The 26208-nt window shown below is 35.1% G+C and overlaps 1 protein-coding gene across 3 annotated transcripts in view; it reads left to right on the forward strand.

The window, feature by feature from the left end:
* Positions 1 to 26208, forward strand: part of UXS1 (UDP-glucuronate decarboxylase 1) — a 148950-nt gene that overhangs the window by 11170 nt on the left and 111572 nt on the right. Inside the window, exon 1 of one of the 3 annotated variants that reach the window (XM_031958788.1) lies at positions 25311 to 25642. The exons of the other annotated variants lie outside the window; for them this stretch is intronic. The gene's annotated coding sequence lies outside the window, so the exon portion shown is untranslated. Of the gene's footprint in view, positions 1 to 25310; positions 25643 to 26208 lie in introns of those variants that run through there. 3 annotated transcript variants of the gene reach the window in all.

Genomic DNA, 26208 nt, shown 5'->3' on the forward strand with positions numbered 1-26208 from the left:
CAGGCTGAATATCTAAACTAGGATTATGACAGCAGAAAGAAGGAATTGTATGTGGGAGATGTTGTGGAGTTAGAAATGACAAGATTTAGCAAAGTGACTGGATATTTGAGGGGAAGGAGAGTATATGATCTTGGGCAAGTCACTTAAGTTCTCAATTTCTTTGTAAAATGAAGGGCCTTGAAATGATTGTACTCAATTTGGATTTATGTTATTCAGTTATTTTTTCAGTCATGTATGACTCTTCATATAGTATTTCCTTGGCAGCTACTGGAGTGTTTTGCCATTTCCTTCTCCATTTCATTTTACAGATGAGAAAATGGAAACAAACAGGGTTAAGTGATTTGTCCAGGGTCACAAAGCTAGTTAAGTATCTGAGACCAGCTTTATCTTCCTTATTTCAGACCAGGCACTCTATTGAATCATCTAGCTGCCCTTCAATGATAAAGCATTTTATTTAACTCCTTTGTAATGTAATAAACTGGGTGGGGTACTAGAGAAGAGAATAGAATATTAATGGACAAGACTAGCTCTGCCCTCATAGAGTCTGCATTCCCATGAGAGAAGAAAACACATTAGGGGAATCTCTAAAAAGAGGTAGTGCTAAAGGTCTGGTGAGGCAAAAACTCTAAGGTCCTCTTATGCACTATGAAATAATGAAGTTCTGTGTAGTAGTGATCTAATGTGTGATCATGTGACTGAGATGGGTGAGGAGTAGAGAATTTATGCCCCAAGAATCCTCATCATAAATATTTGAGTCTAGGAGGATGATGGCAGGCAATAGAATGGAGAAGAAATTGTGAACCAAATGCTAAAAGTCAGTAGACTACAAAAGTAAGAATGGGGACTTGATGTTATAAATAGACTGGATAGACTTCAAAAAGGATAAGTTATTGAGAGATGTGGTTAGAGGAAATGGACTAGATGTGTCAGTGGAGTTTGCCATTCCTTCTTCCTATTCCTTGTATTTAGTGATGAGAAGTGCCAGGAGGAGCATTCTTTATAAGTGTTACAAATGATGCAGTATCCTCCAGGGACAGCTAATATTGAGGGGAAAAGCAAGTAGCTAGAAAAGTTGGAGAATCCGGTAGAATTTGAGAGTGAGGGGTACAGGGACTGGGTAATGGTTGAGGAGATGGATAGAAAAGATTGAAATACACTCAAAGAAGGAGCCAGTTAGAATAAGAATGAGGGTTTAGTAATTCCTTAAAATTTAAGCAACTAAGAATGGATGACTAGGGGCCTCTTGGAAGTTGCAGGGAAATGTTCTGGCAGAATTTGGACAATAGGGAAACTTAGAATTAACTTAATCACAAAGTTCTAAGAAAGAACTATGGAATCCTGTTAGAGTTGCTGCTTTTGTCTTGATTGCAGGTTAGGTTTTGGGGGCTTCCTGGGATAGGAGAGGCTAGTAGCCCTATCCCAAGCATGCTGTTAAACCATTCTCTAACCTTCCCCCTTCCCCCATCTCACCTCTGAGGGCTTCATCTGTTTTCTCTTCCCCAGGGTCCTTTATTATTTCCAAAGTGCTTTTTACAAATATTCTTATCTGAGCACACAAAACCCTGGGGCATGGGTACTACTATTATCATATCCATTTTATAGATGAGGAAAATGAGGCAGAAAGAGATAAAATGATCTTACAGGTAGTAAGTATTTGAGGCTAGGTCTTTCTGACTTCAGGCATAGCTCCTCCACTCAATTCTTTCTCTGGTGCTTGTTACAGAACAGGTTCCTACACACACACACACACACACACACACACACACAGTCACTTTGGTATCTGTATAAATCCAAGAAAATACAGTGTAGCATACTATTCTAAACAATGCATGCTTCCTGTTGGTTGAATGAAATTATCTCAAATAAATACTGCTGTTTTTTCAGTTGTTTATAAGTGTTGTGGCTTGAAGTAGAAAATCATTTAAAAGAATTACTGAATTGGATAGCCTTTTTAAATCACTAAATATTTATTATTCAATGGATACTGATAATATGATGGTATTAGTATGGAGGTCTTCAAGGTTTTTATATAAAAAAGGTTGGGAACCACCAACCTCCTTCTACAGAAGGAGAAACTTAGGTTTCTCTGAATTTAAGTGACTTGCCCAAGTCAGGCAGGTAAAAAAGTAGTAAAATCAGAATTCCAACTCAGGTTTGCTGACTCCAAACTTACTAGGTTTTTCTCTCATCTCTGGAGATGTCTTATTTATCTTTGTATCTGTTTCAGGGACCTCAGTGCCACTATCTAGTGGGTATTTAAATAAATGTTTACCTGATGAATGAATAAGTAAGGCTACAGGATTTCCTAGGAGAGTTCATTTACATCTCAGTCAGATTCCAGCTTAGTGCCTCATTCACATAGTATACCCTACTTCACATAAGAAAGTCACTTTAGGTTATTCTCTGACATTTAGCCCTGGAACATAGATTTCCTTGTGTTAGTCTCAGATTGTTTCATATACATTTTTTCTCAGTTCTACTTCAGATCAAGGCATAAGCCTCATGCCATTTTTCTATTCCCATTGCATCTATGACAAGTATGTAGTAGGCACATATTTGGAACTCGCTTAGTAGCATTTGGACTGAAGAATAAAAGATGCAGTGTCCGGACTCTCCCAGTTTTCCTCTAATTGGTTCAGAATATTCTTTTCCACTTGCTTGTTCATAACATTGGGTCTTGTTCATAATATCGGGCCTCTGGCATGAGGTCTTTAAGAATGGGGATGTGATTTATTCCAATGTGCTCATTATGTCCAAATTCTGTTGGAAGAAAACAATTTGATTACCTCATAGCATCTATAATGGAATTTTATCTGTAGCACTTTTTTTCTTAAATTAATAAAATGTAATCTAATAGATTTTAATTTATTAGTCTTTTTGTTCTTGTATCATTCTCATTTCTAAATATATACTCAGCCCCCTTTTCTATTCATCAATCCATCCTTTATAACAAAACTGAATATAAGGAGAAAAAACGAACTCCAGCCAAACTAACCCCATCTCTGTAAAGAAGGGAAGGAGTAAATTCCTTCTTGTTTTCTTTCCTCTTTCTGTAATTATCTCCCTAATCTTTCCTAGTTACTTTTTATTTTTCTTCTTTTTGAACCTAGTAAAATTTGAAATTAGCAGAAATCCAAGCTTTGGTTCCTTTCTCCCTTGTTTACAAGAAAATCTCCCAAACCGAATAATCCATTTCACAGATGAAGAAACTCAACTTTTTGAGGTCACATAAGTAGGAAGACCAACCCTTGCTGCCATATAAACTTTGTTCACTGTACAGGAACATATGACTTATATAAATAGATGTATATCTGTATGTACTAAATTTTAGGGCTTAGTGTGTTAATTCTCCATTATGCATACTAATGGAAATTGGTCCCTAGATAATCTAAAGGCATATTTGACTTTAAAATGCATTATAAGTGTTGAAACTGCAGATGAACCTTTTATATTATGTTTAATTCATTAAAGTAAACTTATTCCTTGAGTACATACCAGCTGAATGCAAAGAACATTCAGGTATAAACTAGATGGCATCTCAGATTTTTTTTTTAAATGCCATGGATAATCTACAAAGCATATAGAGAACCTAAATATAGGTTATAGAGATTTAATTCAACTAGGTTATATTTTTAAAAAATGGTTACGTTATTGAGAATATTATAAATGCTAAAATCAATTTCTAAGAATTTATGAAAGAAGAAACTACATTGTAGAGGGCTGAAACTTTGGAGAAGTGTACTTAAAACAAGGATACTTACAACAAGGTATTAACTTAGTACTGAAGATTTGATGAGATGATGATTCTTTAATATACATATACTTAGTATGTAGAATGGTGGTATAATGGTTCTCTAATTCACACATAATCAGTATGCTGTAATGATATAATTACAGTAAGGTATATAAGGGCTAAGAAGGACTGGAAATGAGACATTACATTTTTGACCATCCTCTTAGTGGCTCTCCTGCCTCCTGCACTCCTCCACTAAGATCAAGACTGGGTCAGACTGTGATAGACACAGATTGTAAAGGAGAAAGACTGTGAAGGAGACAATAAAAACTCTACACTCTATTCCTCATCATTCTCGGGGTGTCTATCCTGTTGAGACCAAGGCCCATCCAAAGGACCTCCAGAAAGCTAGCCCGAACATTTTAGTATACATTCAGAGAAATAATTGTTAAATGAAGATATACATAGTATAATTATTGTATGTCTGTGTGTATATGTGTGAAATGATGGCTTTCTAATATGGAGTGGGTAGGGAGGGATTCAGTTTGGAACTTAAAATGTAACCAAAAAAATTAAAATTTTAAAATTAAAAAATTGCAGATGACCACATTTCACATCGATATGAGGTTGTGGGGAACAGAATTTAATGAGCTTTAAAAAGTTTATGAGGAAATTAAATTGAAATAATATATCTAAGAGTTATTGTTTATACAGTGGCATTTCATGAATTTTCAATAAAATTTAGGTCCTTAATATGTTTAGAATATGCACAATATAGAACTAGAGGCTGAAGTCAAAATAAAAAAACTGTACTGAAGAAGGTTTGAATTCCCCATCCAACTTTAGCATTTCTTGTAGGAGTTAGAGTTAAAAGGAAGAATTCTAGTTGAAAACAAAGAAACAGAGCTGGAAAGGTGTAATAGTTTACCCAAGGAAAAGAGGGAAGGAAATAAACATTTACTTATCACCTACTATGTGCCAGACAGGACTAAATGTTTATGGTTATCATCTCATTTAATCCTTACAATAAGCTTGTGAGACAGGTGCCCATACTTGCTCAGTCATGCTGGTAGTTAAGTATCTGAAGCTGGATTTGAATTCAGATCTTTTTGACTCCAGACCCCAGAGCTTACTTAACTGAGTCATACTGGTCTTAAATAGACAAGGATTGTAGCTAATCCAGAATATTTGACTACTTCTTTTGTACAACTAAATCAATTCTCCTTTTCCCCATTATAGCTCTTGATGTGAGAACTGGTATCTAAAATAGCACTAATGTTCATAGTTTTCTGGATATAGGTATATAGTGGTACTTGTCATATTATATACAATTTAATACTAATCTCTAACTTTGTCATTTATACACAGGCTCTGCCAGTGACTGTCATGCTAATTAAAAAAAAACAAAGGCCTATGCTGCCAAAGGATAGCAGAGATTTGGGGCTTGAAAGCTCATTATTATGAGCCATCTCTGTAGGGTTATTTCTCTCTGAGGCTTGGGAAAAGAAGGGGAGAGGAACCTGAAGGGGTAATGCTTCTTGGTGGCAAAGAACAGACACAGTCCCCAGTTTATGGAAATCCAAGGTCCTAGTGGAATCTAGATCATGGGATTGATGGTTAGGATAAGCACAATATATAAAATCTTTTTAACAGTAAAGTACCAGGTCAGCTATTATTATTAACCTTTGAGCTAGTGGGGATGCCTGAAAAACAGAGGGAAATAGTGAATGGGAACAGTGAAGACTGTAATCCTTGGCCTCTTGGTGAACCAAAGGGTTGTTGCTCTAGAGCCAGAAGGATCTTGGAGGTTATTTAATCCATTTTACAGATGAAGAAACTCAAGTTTTTGAGGTCACATAAGTAGGAAGACCAACCCTTGCTGCCATAGAGAAAGCACTCTACTGCTTCACTTTGTCCTTCTAGAGTCTTAAGGAAATTAAGTTGAAATTCAGCCTCAGACGTTTACTAGCTGTATGACTCTGGGTAAATCACTTAACCCTGTTTGCTTCACCTTCCTCATGTGCTGGAGAAAGAAATGGGAAACCACTCTAGTCTCTTTGCCAAGAAAACTCCAAATAGAATCACATAATAATAGTCAGATGTAACTAATGACTAAACAACAATAACAACAACAAAGTAATAAGCCCCATCCCAATCCTGGAAGCTACACATAGAAAAGGAAGATGGTTCCTGCTATCAGAAGGATTCCTCTTCAGCTGTGGGTTGGACCAGATGGCTTCATACATTCTTTGCCATTCTAAGGTTCTTTAATCTTCCTGTAAAGCCAACACTAATAATGATTCATGGCATGGGAGTGAGCGTAGATTCAAAAAAGGTGGTGGGTTTTTTTTTTTTTTTTTTTTTTTTTTTGCCTGGGGAACATGAGCCTCCAATAGGTCCTTCCTACTTAGCTTGAAAGAATAGAAGTCTAGGAATGGACAACACACACATGATCATCCAAATGACCAAATAAAAGAGATTTATCAGTCTGGCAAATTTTTTTAAATGCGGAAACTTTTACAGACTATCTATTAAAATCATGGAGAAGTTTTAGTCTGCATGTTTTAATCAATGTAGCCACACTGATGTTATAAGGCCTCTAGATGATTCTGTGAATAGAGGGCAAAACGAATCAAAAGATTTGAATTCGAATTCTACCTCAGAAACATATTGTGTGACCCTGGAATGTTATTTATTATCCCCTAGCTTTAATTCCCTCATCTGGAAAATGGGGATTTTAATTTTACCTACTATATAAAATTGTGAGGACCAAGTAAGGCAATATATATATATAAAGCATTTTGTAAAACACAAAATACTCCATAAATGCTGATGGTTTTATATTAGTGATAAAATCACTAAACCTTAATGTATTGAAGTATCAGAACTTGTAATGGACTTGACTTAAGAAGATCAAGGTTTGGCACTTGGGGAAGCCACTACCTTGTAGTTTTTCTCATCTGTACCTTAAAAGGGTATTTGTGAGGTTCCAATGCATTACTTGAAGCCATAAGATACCATGTAAGTATCAAATGATATTATTACCTTTAAGAGGATACATTTTCTTTGACAAAACTTTTCTCCTTTAATTTCCAGTGGAAAGACTGATTAATTTTTTTTAACTAGGGAAAATAGTTTCTATTGCAACTGTACCAACGCAAAGCCATCATTACATTTTTTTTTTCTCTTTATCATTGCATTCTGAAGTGATTTTGATTTGAATACCCTGTAGCCAACTCTGTCTTCTCATGTGTGTTTACAATTTTTTGTTTTTCTGGAGGTGTTTTTTGTCATTCATATTTGTCTTCAGAATAAAGAATAGATTTTGGGTTTTTTGCAAAAATCAAAAATAGTCTGCTTCGTAGTCTCTCCCCATCCTTCCCCATCTTTTTCCTCCTGACTTTTATGCTATTCTGATTTAGTGTTTGAGCTAGGTTTTTGAATGTTTATTGGTTGGCCTCAGTTTTCTCATCTGTAAGATAAGTTTGAATTAGATGACCTCTAACGTTCTTTCCTTGTTCTAAATTTAAGATTCTATGAAATAAATATTGATGCCTTTGAGAACTGGGAATGACATGTATGAGAGTGGAATGTGTTTGTCAAATGTTTCCTTGTCCTGCTGTGACTATGGAAAAGCTGGAGAACTTTCCCATGTGAAGAATTGCAAATAGAAGAGTTGCCCTTCAGTTCTGTTTATTTCAAGTTGTTCAGAGAATTCCTTTTCCCACACTGTAATATGCAGGTAGTTCTATGTAAATCTTCAGTTAAATATTGAGTTGAAATAGAGGAACTTGCTAGTCCATGATAATATATTGGTTCAGGGACTGTGCTGAGTACCTAGGACATACACAGAGAGGAACACTATCCCAGGAAGACAAATTGGGCAAGGAGGTATACCATATTAGGGATACAGAATGCTTAAAAGAGGTACACTGTAGCAAGGATACAGAATAGTCACTGTTAAGATTTTCAGCTAGCCTAGAATGTTATAAGTATCATTGATAGTTTATTTGTTTGTGCTTTATTTTTAGTCAAAAGTGGCTGTTTGTTTTTGGTCTTTATTTCTCATATAAGCTATTTCATAGCTTCCTGGATTAATTCCAGATTTTCTCATGGGCATTTTAATTTGCACTCTGTCACTAAGTATTCTGAACTTTCAACATACTTATGTTAAATAATGGTACATTGAATTTGCAACCTAATAAATTAGATTGACTTTAGCTTATGAGGAAATACTTAAGATTAAAAGTATGCTGGCTGAAAGAAAAGCTCATCTTGTACAGTTCAATTTTAAAAAAGCAAAAAATATATTAATAGGAGCGTTGGGTTTGTTAAAAAAAAAAAAAATGTATTGATAGCTTTTATTGTTTATATTGCTGGAATTTCTCCAAGTGCTCCTTTCCCTTCCTCTCCTAGAGAGTATTTTTAAACAACAAAAAATAATAGACTTTTTAAAAAATCATCAAAACCTGTTAATACAGTGAAAAAGTCTAAAAATATAGTCAATATGCCAAGCTATTGAACTTTCCACTGCTGCAAAGTACTGAGCTAGGTGTGTCTTCTCATATCTCTTTTGAGCCAAGCTTGTAAAACAGGGATTGTTAGCCTGAATAGATCATAGAATGTTTGTGAATTTGGATCTTTATTTCAATATAATTAATTTCTTTTTGAAATCCTATATATTATATTTTGTATATTTAGGAACATTATTCTGAGGAGCCTAAAAGATTCACTATATGATTGATTAATGAAGATGACCAGGTCACAAAAAAATAGATGAATAACCCATGCAAATGTAGATAAATGGTTCTCAAAGTCTAATCTATGGGCTAAAAAATAAAGATTTTTCCAGGTGGCATTTGGATTAGCTTGTGGAAGTGAAGTTTATAGTATGATATTTATTATTTTGATCTGGCAAATTCATTTAACAAGTTTTTTTTTGATCAACTACTATGTTCCCAGTACCATTGGTGCTATGAGACATAAAAAGTTGCTAGAGTTAAATCCCTGCTCTAAAGCAAACTCAGAAAAAATAAATACCTTGGGGAGGGTTGGTTGGGGGGGGAAGGGGGAAGCAGATATTTCATATTCATTATGTATATACCCTGTATCTCTAGGCACCTGTCTCAGGGCAAGAAAACGTTATGTCTGAACCTTTTCTCCTTCCTCATATCTCTAGTCCTTTCTTACCTCTCTCTTATGCTCACTTTCTCTCTACCCTTCTCCCTGTAAAACCCCATGCCAACTTGATTGTCAAATCAAATTCAGTAGTTCATTATTTATTGAGTTTACACAGCAGAGTCAAGATATTTAGACAGAGTCTTAGTTTAAAATGCCTGAGAAAATTACTCATTCATCTAGGATATTACAAAGTATTTTGAATGAAATATATATAAAAACACATATATGTATATACATGTATCTATTTAGCAAAAATCAAGCTATTTATATATGTGGATATACATATATGTAGATGTAGATATAGATGTGTGTATGTGTATTTTATAAATTAGCATGACTGTCTTGGATAGAGATTTGACTTTTGAGTCAGGAATTATTGGGTTTTAGTTATTCTTCTGACACTGATTTTTTTTACCCTGGACAAATCACTTAGCCATCTGAACCCTAGATAATGAATACTTAAATTATTTAGCAAGAAATTCTCTTCACTATTAGGAGTTTCCTTACATTAATCTAATTTGTGCTTCCCCTCCTCTCAAAAAGTTTGCATATGTGTGTGTTTGTGTGTATTAGGTATGAATGAAAAACAGAGCATGAGCGCAACCATTATATTCCTTGTATCATTTAAGATGCTGAGGCACTGAAAAAGAAATTTAATAATTTGGGTCCCTAATCCTATTTGTAGCTAGCAAGGAACAGGGGAGACATAACATACACATTAAGGAATAGGCAAGCATATAGTGAATGAGTAGCTTATTCATTATGCATTTTTTTTTTGCCTCCCCAACTATATAACTAGCTAGAGTTTGTCTAAATGCATGTATATGTAGAGAGAGTAGCCATTAATTACCTATTCTCTATGTATATACACATATATTTATATGTAGATATATCATATATAATATACATACATATGTGTGTGTGTATATATGTATATATGTATGTGTGTATATATATATATATATATATATACAGAGAGAGAGAGAGAGCACGCGCAAGCTAGGTTATGTGGCAAAGAACAATATGCCATAAGATCCCAACAGAATGATTCTAGTTTGTGCAAATGGAGTTACATGGTATACACTACCATCCTCAGGAAATCTTCACGGAGGAACTGAGACTTGAAAATGCCTAAGGATATAGCTGACTAGAGTGTGAAGATATGAGGTTAAAAATAGTGGTGCATCATGAATAAAGACATGGTATGAAAGAGAAACAATAAGAAGATGACCTGTCTAATGTTTTGGAGAACTAGTGAAAGATAAAGGTTGTTTTGATAGGAAGGAGCCCAATTACAATGCACATTGAAAGGCAAATGGATGATGTTCTACGGAATTAGCAGTCTTGGGGGGGATGGGGGAACATGCTGAAAGCAATGATTTAATTTTTAAAAAATTAGTTAGATAGATGGACTGAAACATAGAGATTGGCATGAGAAAGACCAGCTAGGAGGCAATTCCAGTAATTTAGGCTTGTGGTGTTCAGGGTTATAGAGAATAGTGGTGTAGGAATAGAATTGAAGGCATGAAATATAGAGATATTTCCAAGTAAAAATCAACAGGACTTGATGACTAATTGGGGTAAGAGTGCAAAGGACATGAGAATTCCTGAATTTGGGCTTGGGTGAATAGTCATGCAAGTAATTTTCCATGATTTAATTCTTATGTTTTTGTGTTTGGTGGTGGTATGGGGAGAGCATGGTTTATAGCAATCAAGGAGGACAAGAGTGGTAATATTTTGCTTTGTCCCAATAATGAAAATGTTATTTTTGGTGAGGCATTTGGGGGATAAATGACTTGGCCCAGGGTCACACCCCCCTAGTAAGTGTTAAGTGTCTGAGGCTGGACTTGAATTTAGATCCTTGTGACTACAAGGCCAATGCTCTATCCCTCTGTTCTATTTAGCTATCCCATATAGGTGTTTTATTAAGGGGTTTTGCTAGGTACTGGGTGGGTGGGGAATGAAAAGTGGTTGTAAACAATTTAAAGACATAAGAAGGTGGAAAATTAAAAAAAAATGTGTATAAGCAAGTAAGCAAAAATTCAAATCATGGCTCAAGAGGCTTAAAGAGGTGAGTCGATTGCTTCTTGCCAGAGTATCAGGGAAAGCCTCATAGAGAAGGTACTCTTCAGCTTGACCTTCAGTAGATTGTAGTAATTAGTGAAGATGAAAGGGATCTATGGAAAGCAGAAGCATTGAATCTGTAGATTCAATGCACAAAAGCCTGGCTGTGGGAGTAGGCAGAATAATAGCATGCAGGAAGGAAGTTACAATGAAATAAGGTTCAGAAGGTTGGTTTAAAAAAGGCTGTTTGTGAAACTTTTCTTTTGTTATCTTAGTGTTAATTTAATTTTTTCTTCCATTTTTTTGTTGTTGTTGTTGTTATTGATTTGACAAATGCCAGCAAACATGCATATTCCCATGGACAAAGAACAGGAAAAAAGATTGTTTGTGAAATTGTGACTCATTTGCATATAGATTATTTCTTTTTTAAAGATATGTATTTAAATTTACCAGGTTACTGCCCTGCTTATCTGAATTCCTTCATAACTTTGGGCCTGTTCTTTGTATTTTTACATAATCATTGATAACTTTCTTTCTTCAAAAAAAAAAAATCACTGTCATTGCTCTGCTCAGTACTTCCCAACTAGAAAATAACCCTCTTGCTTTGTAACAAGTATAGGAATAAGGTTTCACTGAAATTCAGATGAGAAAATTCCCTTTACCAATATTGAGTGACATTTTCTCTGCTGTTGCTGAGGGTTATATAATTGGTATATGTCAAAGGGAGGATTTGAACCCAGATATTCCTGGCCCTAAGGCTAGTTCCCCATCTACTGGTGACATCATGTTGCCTTAACAAATTTATGGAGAAGCGAAATAACTTCATGTCTGAAACAGTTCCCACAGCCATGCAATTTATTACCTCCTTGCCAGGAAGAGGAAAGCATGTTTCATTTCTTTTGGAGTTTTGATTGGTTATTTCATTGTTAACAGTTCTTATGTCTTTCCTAGTTTGCCTTTACTATTTCTATTCATCATATAAATTGTTCCTTTGGTCCTGCTCACTTTCCTATGTATCAATTCATACAAGTCTTTTCCTGGTTCCTCTGAATTCATCCCTTTCCTCTTTGTAATTATATATGCCATTATAATCATAAACCATCATTGTTCATTCATCTTTTAATTGATTTGCATACCCAATTCTACCTGAAGACCTCCAAATGGGGAGGGGAAACCTCCCACTTGTCCAAATAGGCCATCTGACTTGTGGATATCTCTATATAGGAAGTTCTCCACGTCCATCTATGTTAAATCTCAGTTTGCCTTCTGGAAACCTGTACCCATTACGTTTGGGTCTGTCCCTAAGGCCAAAAGAGAACAGGTCTGATCCCGCCTCAAAGTTAAAGCTCTTCAGATTCCTGAAGACAGCCATCATATATCCTCTGAATCTTCTTAAGGCTAGATACTCCCAGTTCCTTAATTGATCTCACTCTTATAGTCATGGACTCTAGGTCCTTCAGGATTGTGGCAACTTTCCTCTGAACACTCTAGTTTAGCAATGCCCTTCTTAAATTTATGTTGCCCAGAATTGAGAACAGAATTGAGGACAGATAAAGACAGAAGTACAGAGGAACTATTGCTTCCTATTCCTGGAAGTGATACCCTTGTTAATATACCTCAAGATTGTGGTGTCTTGTAGTTGAGCTTGCTGGCCCCTAAAGTCCCCAGATCTTTTTCAGTATGACTGTCTATTCATGTCTTCCCCATCTTATATTTGAAAACTTTTTGTTTGCTTTGTTTTTGTTGGATGGCTTTTTCTGTTTATTTCTTTTACCATTAATTAGGCAGTCAGGAATTATTTATTAAGTACCTGCTATGTTCTAATCACTAGTCAGTGTTGGAAATACAAAAAAGATAGGCCTTGGTTTTAAGAGCTTATAATCTAATGGGGCAAAACAGCATACAAAATAAAGTTGAAACGGGGAAAGGTATCCGATTTTAGGGCATGATTGAAAAGTCACAAGGAGTTCTGCTAAGTGAGAGATGAAGAGATGCCTATCTTTATCAAATATAGACTCTTGGAGCTCTCTGACCTTCAATCAGAGGGCTCCTGGGGTAGAGGCTATTGAGAAGTGTAAGAGTTCCAGCACTGGTGTGACCTTGCAAGATGAAGAGGTTTCTTGGGTATGACAAAAAATTCCAAAGGAGTTCAGCCAGGTGGGAAATGAATTCCTTTAAAGCAGGGATTGTCTTTGCTTCTATTTGTATCCATTGAATTTTGGTGGCTGACACATAGTAAACACTTAATAAATGCTTGTATCCAACAGAATTTAATTTTTGGATTCAGCTTAGTCCTCAGTTTTTTCTTGGGATGAAGATGAAAAAGGGATTAAGCATTTATACTACATATGGCAGTCACTTTACAAATATGATCTCATTTGTATCTCATAACAATCTTGGTAGGTGCTATTATTATCATTCTTTTGCTGTTAAGGAAATTAAGACAGAGTTAAGTGGCTTGCCCAAGATAGTTGGTAAATATCTAAGGCAAGATTTAAACTCGGGAATCCTGACACCAAGCCCAGCACTCTGTCCACTGTGCCACCAGCTACAAGCCTGAAAAATCTTTTTTGGATCCTGCCTCTTGTCATCCATTGTATAATCTAATCCTTCCAGATTTGTGTCACCTGCAAACATGATGAGCATACTATTATTAGTATCTATCCAAATTTGAATAAAAATTAACACATGGCCCTACAAAGACCCTTTTAGTACATTGTACCTTCAGCCATCTATGATAATTCCACTTTGAGCCTGGCTCTATATCCAATTCTGAATCCAGGTGATGGGATTACTTCTCAAACCATCCTCTGTCTTCTTCACAAGAAGAGTGTAAGTTGTTATAAGTATGAAAGAATCCTATAGTTAAAATCATGACATGAATATAAAGCCTATAGTCACATTCTCAATATGATCGTGAGGGAGACTTTTTTTTTTTGAGCCGTAGTTTCCTCATTTGTACTAAATGGTAATATTTTTATTATATTTACTTAGCAGTAGATAGCCACTGAAAGATTTTTGAGTAGTTGGGTGATGTTACTTCATTGCTGTGGCACTATTTATTTAACTGATCCGTTTCCTCATGTTTTTCCTTCCTTGAGCTCAGCACCCTGCAAGACAACCAGGAAAAGGACCTAGAATCTATTTTTTTAATGTCCCTTTTTAGTACTCTTTTAAAATTATGTTTAGGCAAGCATCTATCTGTCATTAGTACAATAGAGTTTGCAGCTTAATTAAAGATTGCCTCCCTCAAAGGGGAAAGTCATGTATCTCCTAACACCCCCAAATGGCTTATTCATTTTCACTTCACTTTTACTTTTTGGTCCTTGGCTTAGACTCACTATTTCATCACTTCAGAGCAGTAGCTCTCAGAAGTATAGTTTGGTGACCCCTGAGAGAGTCCCTGAGATTCTAGCAGAGTCTTACAAGGTCAAAACTCTTTTCATGATAATAATGAGATGCTTTAATTCCTAATTTATATAACCATGTAAACAAAAATTCTTTGAGGGAAGGTCCTTAATTTTTTAAGTTTAAGGAGTTTCCTGAGAATAAAGAACTGGGGCTATAAAGATCTCCTGATAAAGAGACACCCCTCATCAGGGTACAGTAGCAATTAGTCTTAGAGAATTGTCTGGGAGAAAAAGTAATAACTTCTCTTTGGAACCAAACTAGTGGGCAACCTGATAATGCTGTTCCCTGAATTGATGTGGGAAGATTTTTATGTGAGTTTATATTATTATGAAATCTGAAAAGGGACATTATTAAAACTGAAAACCATATCCTGGAAACACTTATATGTTATTTGACCTTTAACCTGTAGAGGGCTGAAACTATTGGGTTGATACACTGAGGTCAGGACAGCCGAGCACTTGAAGCTAACTTCTGATTGGACAATACTCTATGGGCATATGCTTGGAAAATGGTCTTTTCCACTGTCCGTACTGGCTCAATAATTGGTGTATAGAGAGGATTGTAGAAGGGACTAAGGGGTGGAGTAAGATTAGACGGGGACACACTCTGGGCAGTAGAAGAGGGAGAAGGTGGTCTCGGAGAATCTGCTTCCATCCTGTTCAATCCTGCGTCTGGGGACTGAGAATAAAGATTAATGACTTTTGCTTATCCTGACTCCCGCTGATTCTGGAGTGTCCTGGGCACTAGCGTGGTCCTTACATTTAACTCATTTGAATCTCTTATCTATTCCAAAGTAAAGAATCCTTTTAAAATCTCTAAGCTTTTAAATGTATCTTCTAAAGAAGTTTTCTTTATATAGTACTTAATTGTATTAGTAAATTAGTACATCAGTACAATTAGTAAATTGTATTAGAAATCCCTACTAACACTTTCACTCCTTGGAGGTGACCCTGAGCAGTGGAGCCCAGCCTCTGGAAAAGCCTGCCCAAGTGGAAATCTAGTTTACATGGGTTTCTGTTCTGTAGTTGGAGGACCAGTCTAACTCATCACCAGGTTGTCTGCTGTGTGATAAATTAACTCTTTGGTCACAGGAACTCTTGAAAACCTTCTGCTAAGTTATAAAGACTTTAAAACCTATGTTGATGAGGAAGGGCCCCGTCCAATTAAATAAATGGTCTTAGAAGTACTGAAAGACTTATCTTTAAACATGCCCTTAACATAACTATAATGTGCTATTTTCACAAATGCAATTTACTGTACTGTGGATTTTGAAAAAAAATCCTTCCAGATGCATATACTTGTTTCTCTTTCTTCGCTTTAATATGTAGGATCATGGAAACAGATTTAGAGCTGTAGTTTTCGGGACTTTAATAACCTCATTTTATAGATAAGGAGCTAAGGCTCATATACACATATATGTGTGTATATGTGTTAAAAATGTGTTAAATGTTTAGTCTTTAAAGTAATTTTATACTTAAGCCTTTTATTAATGTGAACATCCACTATCTCTCACAATTTGGTAACTTGTAAAAGTTTGTGTGTGTCCAGTATTGGTCTGACTGTTCGTAGAGGCATGGCTTTGGAGTAAGATCTAGTCAAAACTTTGTATATACTAACAGTGTGACCTTGGACAAATCCCTTAATGTCTTAGCGCTTGTAAGCACATCTCTAGGACACAAAGTTACAGTTACATTGATGTGTTTGTACAGGAAGTTTTGGGGCCTTAAGTTAACAATACCTGGCACATAGAAGTTTTTAATGCATACTTGTAGATTGATTGGGTGTATCTTACACTGCATTGGTACTATGAAAGTATCATAGAACCTTCTTAAATCACACATATGTCCCTAGGAACTGTAGCTTCAACATCCCCAAGGCTCCACACCTTAGAACCTTGTTTGACCAGTGACTTGTTCTGCTGTAAAGCTTGGGAGGGCCATGAGCCTTCCTCCCTGTGAGGCTTTATTCCAGTCCCTAAGAAGTCTTCTGGCATTATCCTTCCAACTCCTTAATGATCCCCTAGACTGGCAAAGACTGCCAGTACTTCATCGCAGAATTGCTCACAGTTAACCAGAGCTATAGATATAAGAAGGGGATAGGTAATATGGAGGATCAGTGAGAGTCTCAATCTTGAACCTCCCCTATCTCTAAAAGAAGTGCTTTCTCCCCTTGGGCCATTTTGAATCTATGCCCCTGATTTTCTGGGTTCTTTTTTAATTTGCTATGATGCTTTTTATATTGTGTGTTGGAAGCTCGTTTCTTTAAATTTCAGGAAAAAATAACAGACTTCTCACAAATAGAGTCATGTTTTTATGTGGTAATTTTTTTTTTGCACTCAGGGAGCTCAAAATCTAATTAAAAAATAATATACAAATAAATAAATACCAAAAAGCTATATACACTATACCTAGGAGATAATTAATAGAGGGAAGGTACTGAAATTGAGAGAGGTTGGGAAAGTCTTCCTGTAAAAGATGGGATTTTAATTGAGACAGAGGAAGTTTCTTAAAAAAGTGAACTCAGCAGACAAGATTATAAGGGAAGCAATAAGTTGAGAAAAAAATGTTTATATTAAAGAGTTCTGATAAAGGCTTCATTTCTAAAATATATAGAAAATTGACTCAGATTTATAAGAATTCAATCCATTCTCCAATTGATAAATGGTCAAAGGATATCAACAGACAATTTTCAGATGAAATTGAAACTATTTCTAGTCATGTGAAAAGGAGCTCTAAATCATTATTGATCTGAGTAATGCAAATTAAGACAACTCTGAGATACCAAAGATAATGCTAAATGTTGGAGGGGATGTGGGAAAACTGGGACCCTGATGCATTGTTGGTGGAACTGTGAACAAATCCAACCATTCTGGAGAGCAGTTTGGAACTATGCTCAAAAAATTATCAAACTTGCATACCCTTTGATCCAGCAGTGTTACTACTGGGCTTATATCCCCAAAAGATGTTAAAGAAGGGAAAGGAACCCACATGTGCAAAAATATTTGTGGCAGCCCTTTTTGTAGTGGCAAGAAACTGGAAACTGAGTGGATGCCCATCAATTGGGGAATGGCTGAATAAATTATGGTATATGAATGTTATGAAATATTATTGTTCTGTAAGAAATGACCAACAGGATAATTTCAGAGAGACTTGAAGAGACACATATGAACTGATGCTAAGAGAACTGAGCAGAACCAGGAGATCATTATATACAGCAACAAGATTATACGATGATCAATTCTTGGACATGGCTCTCTTCAGCAGTGAGGTGATTTCAAACCAATTCCATTTGTTCAGTAATGAAAATAGCCATCTGTACCCAGAGAGAGGACTGTGGGAACTGAATATGGTTCATAATATAGCATTTTCACTCTTTTTGTTATTGCTTACTTACATTTTATTTTGCTGCTTTTTTTTACTGGTTTGATTTGATTTTTCTTGTGAAGCACAATAATTGTATAAATATGTATCCATACATTAGATTTAACATATATTTCTATCATGTTTAACATATATTGGACTACTTGCCAATTAGTGAAAGGCATGGGGGAAGGGAGGGAAAATTGGAACACAAGGTTTTGCAAGGGCTAATGTTGAAGAATTGTTTACACATGTGTTTTGAAAAATAAAAAAGCTTTAATAAAAGAAAAAGTGAACTCAAATTTAAATACAAAAGTAGTCAGACAAATGTGTAGAGAAGATGTGGTACCCAAAAGTACCTCAAATCTCCTATCCCTGGGAGATCTGTTCTCCCTTCATAAAGTCCTCAAAAACTTCCTATTAACTGTAGCTTTCTCTTGGGTTCCAACAACTGGCATCTTTCTAGAGTCTATAAATGGCGCTTCTCTCTTCAAGAGTCTCATTTTCTGAAACCACCACCATCCTTAGATGCTTGGATTTCCACATCCATTTTCCTTTGGTGTCAGGTATTGCTACCATTTCTACTGGATTTTACTACCAACAGTTGGTGGAGAAAGTTATGATGGCTCTCCCAACTTTCTTTTCTTCCTTCCTTCCTTCCTTCCTTCCTTCCTTCCTTCCTTCCTTCCTTCCTTCCTTCCTTCCTTCCTTTTTTTAAAAAATAGGCTAAAAATCCTTTTTCTTTTATTAAAAAAACCAAAAACAAAACAGTAGAAAAGGAATACAAAACAAGAGAGAACATTGTCATGTGCCCAAAAGAACATCAGGGCAGACTCAAAATATATAACAATGAATTACCACAAGAAAGTATATATAAGTAGAAGAAATTATATTCATGAGTGTCTATCTTTTCTTTGCTTCCTTGTAATTATTCTTTTGTTCTCTGCTATGCACTTTTTTACTTTATTCTTCCCCACCCTCCAGCCATCCCCAAGCAGGCTATAGTTAAGAAAAGATGTATTTATGTATACATGTGCAGATATATACATATACATATACCTGCATCTGCCCCTACATATACACACACATATCTTTCCAATGCCTGCTAACTCTTTGCTTTAATTCTACTCCTTTAACTTGCCTTGCTATTACTTAATCTCCCCCCACCTATGGATCCCTCCCTTGTCTTCTTCCCTCACCTTTTGCTTCCCCATCTGCCCAATTTTCCCCCTTTATTTCTTTATAGCTTTTGAAAAGTGTTTTCCCTTCATTGTATATATGTAGTGTTGTCAATTTAACCCTTTTTAACTTCTGTGAGTAGATTTTCAGAACTATGAGCCCTCCTCCTCTCTCTAGTGCCTTTGTGTCTATTCTTTCTCTGCACCTCATTTGTATAACATAATTACTATTTTTACCTTAACTTTACCTCAGTCTTTCTTTTGAGCTATTACATTATTTTGTCAATCAAATGGTATACTTTTCCCATGTAAACAATTTGTTCATGTTGAGTTTCTTGAAATTGATTTTTGATATTGGCTCTTTTATGTTAAATTTTCTATTAAGTTTGGGTTTGATTGATAGAAAATCTTTAAGTTTGAATGTTTATTTTCTCATTCAATATTATAGATAATTTTGCTGGGTGTGGTATTTTTGGCTGCAGACCTAGTTCTTTTGATTGTCAGTGGATATGATTCCAGGACCTGAGGTCTTTTTACTGTGGCTGCTGATAAATCTTGTACAATTTGTACCTCTGGCATACTTGAATTGTTTTTTTTCTTGTTTCTCGCAAAATTTTCTCTTTGATTGGGGGTTTCAAAATTTGGCAATGATATTCCTGTGTGTTTTCTATAAAGGATCTCATTGAGATGGTGATTGGTAGAGTTTTTCTATTTCTACTTTCCCCTCATGTTCTATCACTCCTGAACAGTTTTCTTGGATTATTTCTTGCATTATTGTATGAAGATTATTTTTTTGGTCATAACTTTCAAGCAATCCAATTATTCTATTTTCTCTTCTTGATCTGTTCTCCAGATCTGTCATTTTTCTTATAACATGTTTCACATTCTGTTTTAGTTTTTCATTCTTTAGAATCTGTTTTGTTATTTCTTAGCCTCATAGAGCTTCACTGCTTCCCCTTGCCCAATTCTAATTTTCAGAGTTATTTTCTTTGAGACGCGATCTCCTTTTCTAATTTGTTAACTTTTTTTTTTATTTGTTTTTCTTGGATGATTTTTATTTACTTAATTTTAGTTTTTCCTCAGTGTCTCTAATTTGATTTTTATATTCTTTTTTTAATTCTTCTATAATTTGTCCCTGGGCAGGGAGCCATTTCTCTGGGGTAGAAGTTCTTTTTACTTAAATGTCCTCCTCTGAAGATGAACCCTGATCTTCCCTGTTCCCTTAGTAAGTTTCTATCATTTCTCATTCTTTTTTTTTTTTTTTTTTAATAAAAGGTGTGAATGTAATCATGGTATTGGGGGGGGGGGTGGAATGGTACATCTAGTTTGACTTCAGCTCTCCTCTCTGCTCAGCAACCCCAAACTAAGAGTTTCACCCTTCAGCAAGGGCTCTCATACAGCAGCATCCTTGCCCCAGTGCTGCCTCTGCACTCAGGAATGTGTTGTTTCCCTCTCTTTCCCAGGGCTGTGCCCCTGCAGCACAGGTGGACTTAGCATTTAATCTGCCGAGATTCCCTCAGTCTTCTGGTATTCAGAGCCTCCACCCTACACAGTGTCCAGGAGGTGAAAGTTGCTGTGGTTACTACTTAGGCTCTAGCAAAAACCAGCTAGCCCTAGGACTATTTCTGTTTCTGTAGATGTTTCTGTGGAGCTAGCTGAGAGATGTTTGTACTTCACATGGATTAATTCCCCAAGATCTCTCTTCAGATCTTCTCAGGTTGTACCTGGAGGACCCCTGTTCTGGCCCAAGTCTTGATTTTTCACCAGTCCATGTTTGCCCTAAGGTGAAAATTTTTTCTATTTGTGGGGGAAGTCAGGTTACCAATTTACTCTGCCATCTTCCCAGAATTCTCCCTCTATATATGGTAATTTTATGTGACTATTTTTTCTCTTTTATGTCCAATTGTTGGAATCCTTTCAAAGTGTTAAGTCATTAGAATTGATAGAGACAATAATTATCTAATTTAGCTTGGTGTTCAGTATGATTGATCTGATCCTACAAGGAGATGTTATGGGCCAGAACTTGAAACAAGGTACTAAATGGAATTGAGGAGACAATGTTTAAATCTAGTTTAGAATTGATTTAATCCTGCAACAAATAATGGTTTCCCAGTGATATAATGATTGGTGTGTACTCAGTATACAGCATATAAGCAAGAAGCTCTCAGGGCCAAAGAGCACTCTAGGAGAGACAGAAGCCCACTCTTGGAGGAAACAAGAGTCATTCCATATTCCACCTTTGTGCTGGCTGGAGACATTCAGAGGGAGGTAGGGACTGAAGCTCAAGACTTTGAAGGACACAATAAAGGACTGGATTTTAACTCCTGGCTGTGTTTGGAGTGATTATTACTTGGAACTGAAACTAAGGCTGCCTCCAGAAAACCTCCCCAAGAAACCTGCTCCTAAGAAAATTTACATGCAGTAAATTTTGGCTATCCCAAGCCCATTTCATTGTGTTACCAGATAGTCTCAAGAGGTGTTCTGAAATTCCCAACACAAACTTTTATTTCTGTTTAAATTTTTTTTTTTTAATCATCATGTAATATTTGGAGAGAAGACAAAAAAAGCACCAAGAGGTGCTAAAGCTTCAATAGGGATCACTCCCTCCTAATTTTTTTTTTTTTAAGAAATGGGAAAATTTGATAGCTTTGAGAATTAAGTGTTTTTGTTCTTTGTCAGATCTTGACTTTTCCTTTAGTAATCTAGAGTAATGTTTAGCTCTGCTTGTTTCTTCCCTTCAAAGCATAGTTTAAATAATTATTAGAGGCATTTTATGAATTATTTAATATTCATATATGGATGGACCCATTTTATTTTTTAAGGTGAAAAAATGTATATAATGTTTCAAAAGTCTTAGTGCAATTTTAAGCTATTAAAGCTAAAACTTTTGGAAAACTTTGTATAATAAGGAAGTACTCTTGAAAGATGAAAAAACCTAAAATGTGGATGGTGACAATATAATAGACCACTGAGAAAGTGTTAACTTTTAAAAGATTCTTTGCATTATAGAAAGAGGTGGGTGATAAGGTGACAGGATTGATTTATTTTAAAGCTATTTTAAGGATTTCTTAAAAATTTCAGTATGATGGAGAGGAGGCAAAGAAGCCTTAAGCTATGAAAAATGAATTTTGTTTTGACCTATGTTCCTAAATTATTATGATAAAACTGAATTCTGTGTAATTACAATTTGTCTGCAAGGAAGAAATGAGAAAATGTACTTCCTTCTTTCATGGGCAAAGTGGATGTCTATGACTGTGGAAGTGGCAATTAGGAGCTAGGATTATGCTATGCCTTCTGGCCCAGTCTGTCATCAGAAGTCATGAGAGCAAGGAATTCAAATGGCACTGGAAATAGGGTTGAAGGCATGAGGTGACCTTTCCCTGATCTAACAGTCTTATAATATACCTTTTTATAAAGGAAATTATGCTTGTCTGGCCTATTAATCTCCCTTCCTCTTACCCTCCTTCCCTGGACTACGTGCTGCACTATAGGAATCACCATTTTGAAGGGATTACAATCTATCTACTCCTTTAATAATGTATTGTAGAATCTTGGCAGCAACCCTCAAGTCCCTCACTTCTATTTTCCCCTCCCCCATTTCTTTGGGCTTGGATATATGAATTCATTGAAGACAGCAATTTGCTCCTTTCCTGTTTCATTTATCTTAGTCTTTATTCCCATTTAACCAGTTTTTTGCTCCTTCTTTCTCAGTCTTGATGACCATTTCTTTGATTGGGGAAAAAAAAAACAACAAAATTTTGATTGTCCATTTGATTGTTCATCTATCATTGACTAATCTTCTATTAATAGTTCTAACCCCTTCCCCTCCCATATTAAAAAAATGCCTTAAATGGTTCTTTTTTTTTTTTAGTTATTTTTTATTTATTTATTTTATTTAGTTATTTTAAAATTATTAGAATGATAGAATATCACCTTTATCCTCTTGCCAATAATTTAATTTTTTTTTAGAGTTGGGAGGAGTGTCAAGGAAGATATAAATTTTCGGGGGATTAGGACACCTGTTTAAAAAATGACATACTTCCTTCAGTTCATTTCACAATATTCCTACCAGAGAATATTTGTATTTGAATATGTCTCTTAAAAGAGTAAAATATTTATATTTAAAATATTTAAAATATTTATAAGTCTTGAGCCTGGGGCTATGTAGACAAGGGATTCTGAAACATTTTCCACTTCTGACCCCCTTTTACCTAATAAATTTTTCCGGGACTCCAGATATATAAAACCGGTATATAAATCAAACATTTACTGATATTAAATTATAAAGAAACTTATTTTAAAACAATTCTGTTACTGATATAATTTTACCACTTATTAAAGATGAAAACAAGTTTGCATACTAATGAGATGGATGTGCTTGTTAATTTTTATATAGAGAATTAAATCTTGGTGAAATATTTGATACTTTTTATTGTGCCAAATTTTTCACAACCCACACGTTCAGTTGTGAAACTCTATGTGAGGTCATGACCCACAGTTTAAGAAGCTTTGATGTGGACCTTGATTTTTTGTGGATTTTAATATGAGTCACAGTAATCCTTGATTAAGGGACATTTGTGTTGCTTTCCCTCTCATCCCCCCAGTTTTGGTTATAACAGGCCTTTAAAAATAATTCCCAAGATTTTTATTTTAAAAATGAATTGTAATTCACAATCCAGGCTAGAAGTTGCCAACCTTTGTGTGAGGAAGAACTTTTGAAGTCACTGGGGATATGTAATAGGAAGAAGAGAAAAATTTCATAATAAAGAATGAGGGTAGAACAAGAAAAATTTTTTAAAGTTTGAGAGTTTGATCTGTTCTTAAGAGGCATCTTTATAAGGCATCTTATGGTGGTCTTCAATGGATAAATGATTTCATTTGTATGAGTATTTCCTTGATGCAAGCCTCATCTCATGTAAGCCTTGTCCTTCATTAAATATCTTCTAGACCATAGAGGATCTATGTTCTCTGAGCTTTTAATATTTCATGGAGGTAGCATGAAGGCTGCCTATCTATTCTCATTACCAGCCCACTTCCTTTTCTATTTCTCTGATGTTTTTTCAGATAATTTCTTATGTGCAAGTCATGTGATTTCATACTTTTCCTTTGTATTACCTGCAATTTTTATTCATTGGGGGATATGGTAGTTAATGATTCATATAGCCATCACCCAGAGAATATTAGTGTTTTGTTTTTATTAATTTTTTTTTTTTTTTAGTGTTTTGTTCTTAAAGATGGGCTTTCTAGTGAGAGAATACTTGGGGTCATTGACAGTTCTACACAATCCCAAATGGAATTCAGCTCTTTCTTAATTGTAAGTTTAGTTCATTGGCTTCATGTAACACTTGTCCAAGGCAACTATACTGATGTATAAAGTAAGTGGGCTATCCATCCAACTGTGTATATGGCCAACATATAACTGTTCCCTTTTTATTATGAATTTAATTATTGATTTAATATTGACATTGATATTAATATCGACAAATTATTGCAAAGAAAAAAGAACCAAGTATTAAAAACATGGCACTCTTTGGATTTCCTTATTAAATTTGTTTTGTTTTGTGTGTAATTAAAAATATTTTAATGCACTTTTCTTTCTTTTTTCTTTTTTTTTAAGCTTTGTATCTGTTACTTTCCATTTATTCTCTTCTCCTCAGTAGTTCTCCCTTATGATGAAAAAAAATTATTAATGTTACACTGTATTTTAGGCACAAATCTGCCAGAAAGTTTTATTTGTTACTCTTCTATCTTCAAGTAATTTGTAATTTAGAGTGAAAAACGTTGAGAAAATGTCATAGGCCTCTCCATGTTCTCAGATGTGACTTTACCCCAAGGTTATTTGAGATAACATTTTTATAAATCTTGAACAAGGAAAAGATTATAAAGTATTTTTAAGTACATTTATGAACCAAACAAAGGATTCTTTCCTTGAGTTCAGTATCTTAACCTTAAGTTCAAAAAGAGGCATTGCTCATAGGAGGTATGTTGGGGTGCCCATTATTTCAGGAAGGTGAAGAATACTGATATTAGTATTAGAGCTACTATATAGAAATACTTATATATTTCCTTAAGAAAGGTCTTCTGGTCTTTGTCTTCTACATACTTTTTAAACAGGAAAAAGGCTAGCTAAAAATGGTTTCCAGACTAGAAAAATATTTGTCTTAATATCTTTAGTTGAAACAAAAGTAGGTTTTTAATATCCTTCTACTAAAAAAATAACTAAAGACAAATATGTGTGGATATGTATGTGGATGTGTGCACACGTATGTATTGTTATTGTTTGCACTTTGTCCTTCACTCTTGAAGGGAACCATGACATCAGGGAGATGCTATAGCATGTGAGTGAGTTGGATTTAAGTGATGAAGGTGATGAAAGTGATGACTTTATGTACTTACTGTGTATGTATTAAAGCAGAACAAGTCAACAACACTGGCCATGTCTGAGAAAGTCTTTTCAGTCTTCTTTGGCATTGGAATGGGAAGGATCCGGGAAGGGAGGCTTGAGGAAGAGATGTAGCATGTTTGATAAGTTTTCTGAAATTGCGATTGATACTCATATGGATCAGAGTTCTGAAGTCATAGGATCTAGAGTTGTATAAAGATATAATCCAGTTTTCTTCACTTTTACAGATGAAGAAACAGATGTTTGGAAAAATGAAATGATTTTGCCCTGGATGACACTGGGAGTAAATATCAGAGACAGAATTCAAACTCAGGTCTTCCTCTGTAATATTCATTATTCTTCCTATAAATTGTTATATTCATCATGTAAACTGTATTTTTAAAAATATAAATAATTGTTTTCCAATTACTTGTAAAGACAATTTTCAACATTCATTTTTATAAGATTTTGATTTCTAAGTTCTTTTCCTCCCTCCAAGACAGCAAATAATCTGATATAGGTTATACATGTGCAGTTGTAGTCATGTTGTGAAAGAAGAAACAGAACAAAAGGCGAAAAAGCAAAAATAAAAATAAAAATTAGTATGCTTTGATTTGCATTCAGACTCCATCAGTTCTTTCTCTAGATGTGGATAGCGTTTTCCATCATGGCAAACTATTTTTTTATCCAATTGGTTTTTCTTAGGCTGATAATATTAAGGAGATCTTGTAGTTAAATAGGCCATTTGGCCTGGAGTCAGGAAGACTTGAATTCAGATTTAGACTAAGATAATTTACTAGCTAAGACAAATCATTTAATTTCTTGTACCTCAATTGCTCAAATGTAAAATTAATATATTGGTAGTAGCTACCTCACGGGGTTGTTATGAAGATCAAATGA

This window comes from Sarcophilus harrisii, chromosome 3 (assembly GCF_902635505.1).
Source record: "Sarcophilus harrisii chromosome 3, mSarHar1.11, whole genome shotgun sequence".
Taxonomy (NCBI): Eukaryota; Metazoa; Chordata; class Mammalia; order Dasyuromorphia; family Dasyuridae; genus Sarcophilus; species Sarcophilus harrisii.